The sequence below is a fragment of the Amblyomma americanum genome, chromosome 8 (genome assembly GCF_052857255.1).
Source record: "Amblyomma americanum isolate KBUSLIRL-KWMA chromosome 8, ASM5285725v1, whole genome shotgun sequence".
In the NCBI taxonomy this organism is placed as follows: domain Eukaryota; kingdom Metazoa; phylum Arthropoda; class Arachnida; order Ixodida; family Ixodidae; genus Amblyomma; species Amblyomma americanum.
The window spans coordinates 67,702,758-67,715,829 of NC_135504.1; the positions used below are offsets into that span (position 1 = coordinate 67,702,758).

Here is a 13,072-nt window from a genome sequence, read left to right on the forward strand (position 1 = left end):
TGATGCGTTGGCCGAATTACGTTGCTGTGATTGAGAGATCGAGTATGGTCCGGACTCATTGTTGCTACATGGAAACTTCCGATTGAGATTTTCTACGACTAGGGGCCAGTCGATTGCGATACACGCATCGCGATTGCGGGTGAAGGATATCGTATACACCTTCATGCTGAGTGAGCGCTCGGCTAGCTCTGTCCATCGTGGCCCCCATTCTCAATGACGAGCAGGAAGAACATCTAACCTGGAATGGCGTCGCATATAGGTAAAAGAAGAGCAGGGCACTCTCGCTCTTTCCCACCACGGGTTCCATCTTCAAAGGTCGCATGCGACGATCAACACAAGCAGTTGGTATAGGTCTCACTATTGATGTGTTGTATATGCAAATCACAGCTTGCTTCGTACAACTTATGCAGGTGTGTATGAGCTTGCGCTTCCCTTTAAAAAGGAACGAAAGAGAATGGTGATTGTACCATTGATGTTATTTACAAATCTGGAATATAGTAAAAAACAAAGCTTGTTATAAGTACGTGATTGCTTTGTTCTTTTCCGAGAAAATACACTGTAGCGACCACAAGGCTGCGTTCAGGCAACCAACTTCCAAATGTTACCATTCTTTCTATATACAAATTGGCAAAGTTGTTTTTCTCCGCTTCATAACGTGCGTAGGCTACAGAGCCAGCAGGTTCTTCAGATATTTTGGTCCAGGTTTCAGGGATACAAATTGAGAACAACGGATGCTGATCTTCGATAGTAATACAACCCATCTGTTGCTGCCGGCTCGTCAGAAAGATCGTCGAGCGTGCTTGACGGTCCATGGCTGACGCCTGCACCGGCACTGCGCGTTTGCCCTTTAGCGGCAGGTTGGTCACACAGGTTCCTCACTATTCTTTTCGATGTCTTCTTAGGCAGAAGGTGTTCCGGATATTGTTGTCGAATACGGCTGGCATGACATCGGGCATGAGATGTGGTCTATCTCTGGCGAGCTCGTTGACGACACCGTTCACCGTCTCTAGATGTAGCAGTCTCCAAAATGTTTCTCGCAGAAAACACACGCTGGAGTCAAGTTGCGGTCCTGTCTTTTGATCAGCCGCTCCCACTCCGCAAGCCGTGTTGGGTCCGAGGACACACAGAACATGGAAGCCTTGCTCTGATTCGACCGGTAGCCACTCCGACGGAGCGGCACGAAACATGTTTTTTCCCGGCCTTGATGCTTCGACTTTACCATCATTAGTCGCTGTGGTTTTCCCTCACATGGAACAGCACGGACAAAACAACAAAAAAAAGCGCAGATGCGACCAAAATGCTGTAATCCACACCGCGCACGACCAATGCAACTGCAGCGACTGCGACATGTCCGGCAGCGACGGCACCTTTACGACGAGCAGCGCCCCTCGCGGCCAAAGTTGGAAGGCATCGCGCGCGCTGCCACCCTCTCCCATTGGGAGAGCGCTCCGCTCGACACACTAGTAGGATATTCTAGGCACTATACTAAAATAAACGCTCTTTGGTTTCGTTCGCCGTTATCGGAGGTTGGGCTCCCTGCCCGGTGTCTTCTCTTAATTTCGCGCCCTTTTCCTTCGGGCCGCGATACAACACAATGCAACGCGTGCAAAGTAACGATCGATAGAGATTACAATTGAAATTAATCAAACAAGAGGCAAACAAACAAAACACAATTTGTTCACCGGACACTGCGACAGTCTGTCTGTTGTTGCCAGGAAGAAAGAAAAGGAAAGTGCACAGGTCTGCCCACTGGCTCAAGCCGAGCCACAGTCGCTACGACGTGCAGATGGTAGGAGGGTTGAAAGACAGGATAGTAACGACGCGCTAAAGACTAAGGCCGATCCCGGAGGCAGTGCAATACCGGGCCAACCGGTGGCGGAAGTGAAGCAACCTTCAAACTCTCCGCCACATTTCCAAAACTAAGTCCAATTGGAATCCGTAACAGATACTCTACTGCTGCAGTCGAACGACCTGAGGAGCACGACGGAGCCGTCCCGCAGAGGGCGCACGTAGCCTCTCTAGTCCGTGGTGTTCTCCGGGAGTCGAGCGGGCGCGCATCTCGGAAGCTTAAGCGTCGGCTCGGGCTGACAGTGGTTACAGCCCCTCATTTATAGACGCGGTCCGCGTCTGTTTGTTCTTCGCGCCAAGACAAGCGCGCACATACACGCAGTATCAAGTGCACAAATTTCCTTCTCCTCGCGCCGGCGCCCCAGCCTATTGGTCGAGCGCGGACACCACCTTCGAGAAAATTCGGGTCCTTCTTGGGATGCGAAGACGCCGGTGCGAGAGCGAAGGGGAGAGGATATCAATTTAGCGCGGTCAAGGTTACGCCCTCTCCGTCGACGATGAGTAGAAACTACTCAGACATTCCAGAAAAATCGACGCCGCGCGCTGCCATGCCTCACTCGGCGCCCCTCCGGCGAGTTGAGTGAAAAGGGCAGTAGCACATGCAAAGTTACGCACTCTCCGGGGATCCTTCAAAGCTGTTATTCTTTTTTTTAAATTTTACAGCGCGAGGGCGCGATTGCTTGCAAGCAGCGCCGTTTTTTTTTTTTCGAATATGCCCTGAATTTCGTGACAGCGAGTCAGTGTCATTAATGGCCGCAAACTGAGTGTGTTATAAGAGAAAGTCGCGGGTGCAATCATTACTGCAGGTTCTATGCTTAGAAAGCATATGAAGAAGCAATGCATGGTTTACGTTCTTAAATATTTTGCTTTTGAGATATCGAGAAATATACGGCCAGCTGGCAAAGTCTAGATGAGCAAGCAAATCATTAATGAAGGAGACGAGAATCTATGGTGTGTGATTGTGAAGAAGTTATTTGAAAAAGATTAACCGCCAACAGTAAACCACTGCTCTCTAGAGCGCAATCCATGCAACTCATACGCTCACATTGTAAGTGATGCCATGGATTAATATACCTACCCAGTCATGAAGGTTGTCCAATAAGTGTTAATGCTGAATTGAGAACAGGTAAGGTTCTGTAATGAAATTTTAGAATTATGTATACGCCTCCTAGCAAGCATTTATTTACCAAATTCTGTTAGCTGAGGAGCATTACCTATTTCAGGCACAGTGGAAAAACCTCTGGGACTAGTGCACTCGGCATGTAATTCGCTGTATCAGTCATATGTTTATTTGCTTTATACTTCTTTATTTGCACAGTTGAAAGGTACGTTAATTCATATAGAAATTGAAATGAATTAAAGTGGCTACCTTTATAAGATGTGCTCAAAGGAGTGGGCAACTGCATTAAAAAAGTTCGCGTAGTGTTTAAATTCTGCTAGTCACGCTCATGAACAGGCGTGCAATCAACGAACTGGTTTACGAAGTAAACTATCAGCCCCTCTGTGCTTTACGTTCATAGAGCACAGGATTGAAGCGCTTGTCAGAAATTTCACTTGGTCGAGTAAAAAACATTTCGAGAATGAATGGCCACTGCCCACTCTAAAATCTTTTTTTTTGAGGGGGGAGGGATGGGGTAGAGGAGGAGAGAGGGAGGGAGGGAGGAGTCGCCGTTTCGGAGTGCATGGATGTGGCATGCGAAGCATGTGAGAGATAAAAGCATATATACTGACATTCTGCGCCACGAATCTGGAGTTCGACCTGACGCGCCGCCTCTATGCCACACATTTAACAGGAGCAGAGTAGATGAATTTTTTTTTTCTGTTGAATGGAGCTAGAAAAAAATAAAAGAAGTTCCGCGGGCAATGTGACCGCAACCCCCCTATTGTTACGGCCACACCCAGGTTGGTGTGTTTTTCTTTTCTCACAAGGTTGGACAGCCGGAAAAACCGGACTTCACCAGGACCGCCGTGATGCTCTGAATCGGTTCGTCCGTTTAACGAAGCGATCGCTCAGAGCAGTGAGCGTACTAGCTTTGCAGGTTCAGTGCACACCTTTCCAGGCTGAGTGTTCGACGTGTGTTCGACACACATCGAAAGGCCGGGCGCCGGGCCGAGTGGTGGCTTGTGCCCATTTTTAACCGGTGGGTAGCCGGCGGTGGGATTCGAACCAACCACCTCCCGCAGCCGAGGCGGTCGCCCAGACCACTACTCCACGACTGCGGTGAATACGAAGGCGCTTCTCATGAAGCTGGGTTATGCGGTCTGCGTCAGCTGCAGGCGTGTTTCACGTTGCACTTTCTCACAAATTGCCACATGCGTTTTTACTCATCCATTCACACGTCCCTTCGTGTCACGTAATCACCTAGACAGCTCCCGCGGGCTCGAGGTATCCGCGGAAGTAGTTTTCTGCCACGTCACTAGATGGCAGAACCCGTCCTAACAAATTTGGCAACTTTGGTTTGCTCGCTCGCCGTGCACTGGTGTGACGCCATTTCGTTTTCTCGAAAGCCAGCAATTAAAAATTCCTTAGGAAGTCGTCATATCCCAGCTGGTTCCCGGAACCCAGCGGTCTTTACACGGCCGTCCTTCGCTCCCAAGCACAGACGTACCACAGCCCGATTGGATGGCGCGATAACAAGACGGGCGAGTTGGTGAGACATACATAAGCGAAAATAGCGCAAAAGACGAGGACAAGGAAAGAAAACAATAGTACCAGCGCTAATTCACAACTGAAGGTTTATTCACAGGAAGCAAGGAATATAAAGAGCGCAAACAAACAAAATAACAAAGCAAACAAACGTGTAGGTACGTGGAAACGAACTTCGCTGTCATGCAGGCACACCGACGGCCTGCTAACGCACTATCTAGTTTTTTTCTTTATGTAGAAAGCCTCCAAAATCTCCCTAGTTACCTGCGTTGGGTGAGTGCACAATACATCACTGTGATGAAAAATAGGGATGCAATATTTGCAGTCTCTAACATGATCGACTTGATTAGTAGGTTTATTAGCCTCCAATGTGCTAGCATGCTCAGTTAGGCGCGTGTTAATACAACGACCCGTCTGGGCAATGTACACTTGTCCGCAGGTAAAAGGAATCTTATGAACAACTCCTTCAGAGCATGGAACATAGATTTATGTTTAATTCCGCAGGTGCATTGGGATTCATTTTGTTTTTCAGCCTATCTTTCCACCATAGCACACAACCTTTTAAGCCTTTTATGAGCGGAAAAGACAAGCCCTATTTTACACCTGTTCGCCACTTTTTCCAGGTTATGCGAAAGGTGGTATACATTCGGGAGAACTGCAGCCTTATTCCTTTCCTCCACTCTGTCAGACCCAGGCACAGCAGACGAAGTCTTCAGTTTTTTCGCTATCTTGCTGCAGCCCAAGAAGATGGCATCATTCGGGTAACCTGCATCTCTTAATCTTTTATCCTGTTCGTTGAAGCTCTTATTAATCAAATGGTGACAAGATTTGGACAAAGCAGAAAACAACGATGAGACAACAATTTCGGTTTTAACTATTTTAGAAGGATGTGACTTGCAGTTCAACAACGGCATGCCGGCCCTTGGCATGTATTCCCAACAAATATGTCCCCTCTGAACTTCCAGGCTCAAATCTAAAAGTGCAGATTGTTACCGGCCATGACCTTTGTGGTGAATTGCAGACCTCGAGCATTTTCTTTAAACACTTTCAGAACATCAATCCTATGTCTAGAAGAGTTAGTTTTATCAACAGATGAACAAGTTGTCAACGTAACGGAAAATCAGCGACGCTATCCCGGCCAAGTTTGCTTGGATACCCAGATCTACGAAGGATAAAAATATGTCACTTAAAACCGGTGCCACCCTGGAACCAATGCAAACCCCCGCATATTGCCTGAAAAGTTCACCTTCCCATTCAATGAATGTAGTCTTCACATAAAATGACAGTAATTCAAGGAAGCTAGCTACTGATATGCCACAAGCCCTTATATATTCTTCTTCATCGTTGTCTGCTGTGATACATTTTCCCACCGCACTCATCGTTTTATTGGGTGAGAGAGAGAGTAAAATAAATCAACCATGTCGACACTACATACATTACAGGACCCTGAATTATCATGCTGAAGGAATTTTACGATGCTCTCAGAGTTGCGAACCTTTTAAGGATCATTAATAGCCAGGGAAGCCAAATGCTTCTGTAGGTACCCGGAGACTTATTGCCAAGTACTGTTCTCCGTCACAACCGCACGAAATGGCAAGTCTACTTTATGTGTTTTGACAGAGAAAAAGAGTTTTAAATAAAGGCCTTTCGCTTTTTTCACTTCTTCTCTCAGTCGGTTGAGGTTCAGTTGTTGACTTAAACGCAGGGCCGCTGTTTTTACTTGCACCGGTTTAACCCGGACCGGAACAAAGTGCTTCTGGACAGCTAGCACCGTCTTAGCTGAGAACACTGTTTCAGGCAGGACCACAAAACAGCCCTCCTTATCTGCTGTCAGTAGTGGTTCGATACTAGAAACTTAACCAACGTGTCGTACACCTGCCTATATAAGTAATCACTTGTTCTCCTGGCCAAAATAGCAGCACAATCACCAATGCACTTCGGTCGATAGTCATCGCGCACAAGACGCGGAATTGACCGGGCGAGTGTCGCCTTTTCCTCCTTAGGCAGGTGCTGCTCGACTGAGAACTTTGTACCCATTCGTAGAAGGTCCACGTGCTTCTTCGGAATTTGCGTATCCCCTAATATGATTACTTTTCCGCCGGGTGACTATGTCTTCTTTCTTTTCGGTAGTTGGGGTCGTAAATTTCTCCACAGAAACTCCGTGTACTTATCAGTCGTTGCGCTCCAGTCCCGTAAGACACGTTGGTCCCGTGGGTAGTCACCACCAAACTCACAAGCCACCCGAAGGCGGTCTTTGAAGAATCGCCCTTGGTGCCGCCATTCCGACGCAAGGATTTTGCACATACGACGGGCATGTCCCTTAAATGGCTGTAGAAACCCGCACATCAACTGAAGAACTGGCGGACACAGGCCTTCCCTCGCATACCACGAAGCCACACGAGCATTGCACACACACAGAGCTATTAATGAAGCCAGCAGGGCCTTGTCATCCAGATAGGGTTGAGGAAAATTGAATGTGCCCGAAGCAGAAGAAATGCAGTTCAGCACGGTGGCAAGACGGGCGAGTTGGTGATACATACTTAAGCGAAAATAGCGCAAAAGACGATAGGCCAAGGAAAGAAAACAAAAGAACCAGCGCTAACACATAACTGAAGGTTTATTCACAGGAAGCAAGGAATTTAAAGAGCGCAAACAAACAAGATAACAAAGCAAACAAACGTGTAGCTAAATGGAATCGAGGAAACGAACGTCGCTGTTATGCAGGCAAATCGGCGGGCTGCTAACGCACAATCTAGTTTTTTTTCTCTATGTAATGAGTGGTTATGGCGCTCGGCTGCCGGCCCGAAAGACGCGGGTTCGATCCCGGCCGCGGCGGGCGAATTTCGATGTAGGCGAAATTCTAGAGGCCCGTGTACTGTGCGATGTCAGTGCACGTTAAAGAACCCCAGGTGGTCGATATTTCCGAAGCCCTTCCCTACGGCGTCTCTCATAGCCTGAGTTGCTTTGGAACGTTAAACCCCTATAAACTCAACTAATTTCGAGAATGAGGGGGCGCTGCCCACTCTAGAAAAACTTTTTTTTTGTGGGGGGGGCGCCTTTCCGGAGTGCCTTGATGTGACTTTCCAGGAAAGTGAGATATAAAAGTATATACACTGATATTCTGCGCTACGAAGCTGGAGTTCGCGCTGACGTGCCGTCTCTATGCCATATATTTGACTGGAGTGGAATAGATCTTTTTTTTTTCGTGTTGAAAGGAGCTAAAAAAAAAACTCCATGGGCAACGTGACCGCAACTCCCGCCACTGTTACGGCCACACCCAGGTTGGTTTGTTTTTCTTTTTTCACAAGGTTGGACAGCCGGAAACACCGGACTTGCCTAGGACCGCCGTGATGCTCTGAATAGGTTCGTCAGTGTCAGTTTAACGAAGCGATCGCTCAGAGCAGTATAGACGCAAGTTCGAGCGTACGAGATTTGTTTCTTGTTTTTGCAGGCACCTTTGCAGGCGGAGTGTTCGAAACTGGTTTGCCCCAGAAGGAGCGCAGCAGGGTTTGCGGAGCCTCTTCCAAGCACACACCCCTCAAGAAGCCGGGCGCCGGGCTTGGAGTGTCTAGTACCCATTTTTGCCGGCGGGTGTCCGGAGGTGGGTTTCGAACCAACCACCTTCCATAGCCGAGGCGGACGACCAGACCACTAGGCCACGACTGTTTTTTATTCCCTGACTTCGGCAAGAACCAAAATACACAGATACACTTACACGGCACAATGAACTATACTTAACACTATCCGCCTGGTGGGTTGTGGCTTCGTCATATTAAAACTCTCTTAGCTCACCAAAAGCTCCACTCTTTTGAGCCACTCGGGAGCTTCAGGAGCGAGTTTCTGAATTTCAATATACTTATGCGTACACTCCTGCAAATTGATCCGTGCTGGCCATGCATCAGGATCGCAATGATATCCTGCCATTCTGGAGCGCCAAATACAGTGGAGCCCCATTAGCATAATAAGGTAGAATGGTGTTCCATCCTCACTCTCTACAGGCAAGTACCGAATTCCATGAGAGTCTATCGGAAATTCTTTTTTTAAAGTCCTTTGCAAGATGTCCCAGAAGTATACCCCCTCCCAACAATGCAAAAAAACGTGGTCTGTTGTTTCCAGTTGTTTACAGATTAAACAATGTGATCCCCAAGGTAGAAATAAATGCTTCCCCTCCAAAAATTTTTTTACTGGTAGTGTTCCGGTATGTAACTTAAAGAATAATGTTTCTGCACTTGGCAGCACCTGCATCGCCTTCACACGCTTAAGTACGTCGCGTCCCAGGCATCCACTGTATACGGCCCTGTACATAGGTTGTGGAAGACCTACATCGCACAAATCCCTATATAACTTGTTCCTGCTAACAGAAGACAAATACTCATACGAAAACCGAACAGATAGGAATCTAACACTCGCGACAACCTCTCTAAAGTCACCAAAAATACGTCCCGATACACTTTCGGTTCAAACAACAAAGTCCGCCAGTGCATTTCCGAGCCTTAACTGGCACACAGTGCGCAAAAACGGATTCCTTACATCACGCACAAAAAAAAAATCTGCTTACGACCTGCCGCAGAAAAAAGTGCCCCAGACTGAGACCACCGTCCTTGACCCGCATAAACAAATTCGTCCGGCTGCATCGTTCCCAGCCTGCAGCCCATACAAAAATGGCAAAGATCCGGTGCAGTCTCTGTACGTTCATCCTTGCACAATGCAACGCTTGCATCACGTACCATAGCCTAGACATAATTGATTACACACTGTGGCTCTTGCGAAAATTGACAGATGTTGCCCTTTCCACCTCTCAACCTTTTCACGCATGGCTTGCGTCTGTTCTCTCCAGTACGGTTCGCTATCGCGATAACCGACTAGTGGGACGCCCAAGTACTTTACTGGGGTCGTCACCCAAGACATGTTCGCAAAATTGTCGGGCTTCGTTGGCCATTCTCCGTGCCAAAGCCCCAGGGACATTAACCAATTCACTTTACTGCCTGTTACTTTGGTGAATTCTTTTACACATGCCACGGCCTCGGTTACACCTTCCCGATTCACTGTGAACACTGCCACATCATCCGCATAGGCCTGCAGCTTAACTTCTGCCGCCTGAAGCTGGAAGCCACGAATTTTTTCATTTTGCATGATATTCAAACACAACGTTTCGAAGTAAACGTAGAATAAAGGGGGCTAAGGGGACAACCCTGGCGCACAGAACGCTGCAGGACGATGGGGGCCCCCAAACTCTTATTTACAATTAGTCTTGTCGTGCAGCTCCGGTACGCCAAGACCACTCCCTCGCGTATAATGGACCCTGCATTTACGTGGTCGAGTATGCAGAACAGGATTTCGTACGGAACACAATAAAATGCTTTCTCAAGATCAAGCTGAAGTATTGCTACACCACTATTTGTATGATCACAACATTCAAGCACACACCTCGCTCTATGAATATTGGTAACAATGGAGCGTCCCTTGATCCCACACGTCTGGTGAGGACCGACTATATCTTGAATAACTGACTGTAGTCTACGGGCTAAAAGCTTCATGAAAACTTTATAATCTACGTTTGTGAGTGCGATATGCTGTGACCTGTTGTAACTTTTCTGCTTCATCATATTTAGGAATTAATACTGTGTGGGATTTACCGTAAGACAGAGGCAATTCATTTACTTTGTACACTGCTGTCAGTACTGGCACTATTTCGTGTTTATATGCTTTGTAAAAAGCCGCGCTTAATCCATCAGGTCCAGGTGATTTTCCAAGGTTCAAATTTTCTATCGCATGCTCGACCTCTGACGCAGTTATCGACAGCTCCAACCTTTCTTTCTGTCCGTCATCTGATCGCGGTTAAGCGCCCAGAAACTTTTCATTGAATGCGCTCACATCCACTTCTTGCTTTGCAAACAGCACCTGATAATATTCAAGAAATGCCTGCTGGATATGACTGCTTTCTGTAGCTAACGCCCCACCCCAATCAATCTTTTCAATGTGGTTTCGCTGAGCATGCGCTTTTTCAATTCCCAGCGCTCGTTTTGACGGTGTCTCCCCAGCTGCTACATTTTGCGCCCTAGCCCGCACAAGCGCGCCACGATAGCGTTCTTCTTCGAAGAGTTCAATTTTGTGCTTTATTTTTCTAATGTCGTCGATCCATTTTCCAGGCTCTTCGCTTTCTTTTTCGACAAGTTTAACCAGTAAAGATCTTAAATTTTCTTCCTCACGCTTCTCCTCTTGTCGTACACAGCTTGACCTTTCGATCGCTGCAATCTTTATTTGCTGTTTGCAAAGTTCCCACTGCTGCCATACTTTCAGTTCCCCGCCCGTCTCTAGTTTGCCGATTTCTTCATTTACTTTCCTGCTAAAGATGTCGTCTGTAATGAGCTAATTATTTAATTTCCACATCTCCCAAGAAAACTGATTTCCTCTTTTCTTTGTCCCTATACCACACTCCACTAAACAATGATCAGAAAATGATACCGTACTACACTGTAGGTACTGCATTTTGAAATAACATCCGGCGACGCATAAATGCGATCTAGCCGTGCATGGCTTGATCGCTGAAAATGTGTGAACCTCACACAACGCTCGCCTTCTAAACATTCCGCCACATCATCGAGGTTGCACGTCGCTATAACCTCTGAGAGTGCCTCAGTGCTTCTGTCCTTAAACGCCCGTGCGCTGGTTTTATCACAACCTCTCAGAACGCAATTGAAGTCACCCATGACGATCAGGGATTTCTCACAAATTAAGTACTTTTTTGGGCTCTGAAAAAAAACTGTCCTTTCATCCACCGCATTTGGGGCGTACACACAAATTATGCGCCAATTTGTTTTGTTGTACACGAAGTCAACCAAAACACATCTACCCGATGGACACGCCATATATCCCTGAACCTGAAGTCCCGGTACATTCTTAACAAAAATGACACAGCCCGCAGACATGCCTATAGCGTGGGACACTACTGCAAAAAACCTAGACGTGAAACGTCGCACCATGTTCCCGGTCTCATCTTCCCCGTCAACTTTCGTTTCCTGCACTGCCAGGACGTCAATGTCACGCTCAGATAAAATGCTGTATACCTGGCTCTGCTTCTTCTTGCTTGCCAGTCCCCTGACGTTAAGTGTACCGACTTTTATGGGGGACGCGGGAGCAATTTTCATACAGAAGAAAGAGGCCGGGAACGTGGTGCTTACCCTTCCCGTCTAGCGCGTGGCTACACGACACCGGAGCCATCCGGTGCTGGTTCCAGGCCTGGCTGCGGGGGCGGTTTGTCAAGGGTTCTCCTCTCCGTCGACACATTAGGTCGTGGTCGGGTGGATGGCCGCCGTCCTTGGGTCGTTTTTGCCGGTGGCTCCTCGACACTGGGGGCTGCCGCCTTGTATCCATCGGTTCCGGTCTGGGCATATGGTCTCTTCGCTGGAGCAGGACCACTGGTAGTACGGGCGCCGCTCTTGTCATTGTTCTCGTTCGGAGTCGCTGGCTCACTTTCTTGGAGCGCTGAGTCGGTTTCTTGGAACGCCGGCGCGCTTATTTCATCACTCGACGCCTCCATCCCATTTGTCGAAGATTCTACCCCTTCAGGCTTCCGCCCACCATCGCTGCTGGAGGGTCCCGAAGAGTCCGTCGCGCCTGCGTGCTTTTCGGGTTCGCCTATGCCTTTTGCAGATTCTTCGGCCTCGGCTACGTCCATCAGGAGTTCCGCAGAGTCGTCTTTCGACACAGCACCCGTAGCCACCGCATAAGTGCGGACACAGTCGGCATGCGCGTGACCGTACCGCCGACACTTCGTACAGCGGGGAACTTTACATTGACGCCGCACGTGACCCGTACCGTGGCAGCGCAGGCACTGCATTGGACGTCCAGGCGCCACGACAAGAGCCAACTCTCCGACGACGCGTACCTGGTGTTGTAGGCCATCCACTTTAACACCGGGCTTCGATTTCAGTAGGACAGTTCTTGTCGTTGAGCTCTTGTCATTGACGCCTTGGATCCGCCACCGCTCTCGCGTAACGTCGGTCACTTTGCCAAACACCGCTAATGCAGTCCAGATGTCGTCGTCGCCCACACCATGAAGCATCCAGTGTAGCCGCAGCTTTACCTTTTGGTCTTAGGGTCGATGATAAGGCAGCGGCGACTCTTAACTTGCAGCTCATTGAAGGCGAGCAACTTCTTTGCTGCCTCCGTGCTCCGCAGGGTGACCGCCCACACATGGTTTGTTTGGTACGCGCTCAACGCGACCACGTCGGGGAGCGTACCGGTCTCGGCCAGGGCGTCACGGAAATCCTCGACCCGAAACGGCCTCGCTCAAACGTCTCCGTGAAGAAAAACCGTGTTGAAAACATCACGTCCTGTTGGCAGTGTCGGCAAAATGATCTGGTAATCCTTATCTTCACAGTCTTCAATCCTGTTTCCGCGGCCGTCGAAGGCCGCTGTCGCCGCTCCGCTGGAGCCCATGATACTGCGATCCGATCAGCTCGGCTGCCGGAAGCAGAATGAGGGGATACTGGCCACTATACTAACGAGGAGAGACGGGAGGAGGCACCCAGCAGTGTTGGCCATGGAAGAGGAGCGTACTACGCCTGCATAGAG

The 13,072-nt window shown here is 48.6% G+C and overlaps 1 pseudogene; it reads right to left on the bottom strand.

Annotated features, from left to right (window-relative positions):
- Positions 1 to 1,827: 1,827 nt before the first annotated feature.
- LOC144102909 (U2 spliceosomal RNA) lies at positions 1,828 to 1,979 on the bottom strand (annotated as a pseudogene).
- Between the last annotated feature and the right edge of the window lie 11,093 nt (positions 1,980 to 13,072).